The following is a 1,264-nucleotide window of genomic DNA, read 5'->3' on the forward strand; positions in this document are numbered from 1 at the left end:
CACACTTCACTTGTTCCTGATCTTAGGGGGGAAGCATTCAGTCTTCCACCAATAAGTATGATGTTGCCTGTGGATTTTGGTAGATGGCCTTTATCAAGTTGAAGGAGAGTAGTTTGATAGTTTGTTCTAGTTTGTTGAGTGAATCAAGAAAGAGTATGGATCTTCATCAAATGCTTTTTCTGTGCCCAGCAAGATGATCATGTGGTTTTTGTCCTTTATTCTATTAATATCGTGTATTACATTGATGAATTTTTTTATGTTGAATCAATCTTCCATTCCTGAATAAACCCTACTTGGTCATGGTATCTATCCTTTTTATATGTTGCTAAATTAATTTGTTAGTATTTTATTGAGAATTTGTTTTTTCAAGTCAGAGGCATAATGTGCCAATGTTGAAACAAGGTTCGAGGGTGGCACTCACACATCCACGTGAATGCCCAGTCATCACATTCATGAACTACAAAAGGATCTTATTGAGGATTTTTGCATCTATATTCAGAAGAGGTATTACAGGTCGAGTATCCCCAATCTGAAATCTGAATTCCAAAATGCTTTAAAATCCAAAATGATTTGAGCGCTGATGTGACACCATAAGAGGAAAATTCCACACTTGGCCTCATATGATGGGTCATAGTCAAAACGCAGTCCAAACTTTGTTTCATGCACAGAGTTACTTAAAATATTGTACAGTTACCTTCAGGCTATGTATATAAGGTGTATATGAAACATAAATGAGTTGTATTTAGGCTGGTGTCCCATCCCCAAGACATCTCATTATGTATGTGCAAATATTCCAAAAACTCCAAATCTGAAACACTTCTGGTTCAGCAGCATTTCCGATAGGGGATACTCACTTTAGTCCGTAGTTCCCTTATGGCGTCTTTGTTCGGCTTTGGTATCCGGATAATATCGATCTCATAAAATGAGTTCCCTCCTCTTTTGTTTTTTGGAAAAGTTTGTGAAGGACTGGTGTTAATTCTTCTTTAAACATTTTGGTAGAATTTAGCAGTGAAGCCATCTGGGACTGGGCTTTTCTTTGTGGGAAGTTTTCAATTGTTAACTCAATCACTGTGCTTGTTATAACTCTGTCTTAGTCTGTTCTTGTGCTGTTATAACAGAATACCTGAGTCTGGGTAATTTATGAAGAGAGATTTATTTCTTACAGTTCTGAAGGCTGGGAAGTCTTCCAGTCTCAGATGGAATATGGAGGGGCTGCACCTGGCCAGGGCCTTCATGTTTCATCCTCCCATGGCAGAAGGAAGGG

General features: G+C 38.2%; 1 non-coding gene across 1 annotated transcript; it reads right to left on the reverse strand.

Annotated features, from left to right (window-relative positions):
- Positions 1–368: 368 nt before the first annotated feature.
- LOC116467713 (small nucleolar RNA U13) lies at positions 369–469 on the reverse strand. The gene has a single exon (XR_004247919.1). It is a non-coding gene; the product is annotated as a small nucleolar RNA U13 (small nucleolar RNA).
- Positions 470–1,264: the final 795 nt, after the last annotated feature.

The sequence above is a fragment of the Hylobates moloch genome, unplaced genomic scaffold (assembly GCF_009828535.3).
Source record: "Hylobates moloch isolate HMO894 unplaced genomic scaffold, HMol_V3 SCAFFOLD_4, whole genome shotgun sequence".
Classification (NCBI taxonomy): Eukaryota; Metazoa; Chordata; class Mammalia; order Primates; family Hylobatidae; genus Hylobates; species Hylobates moloch.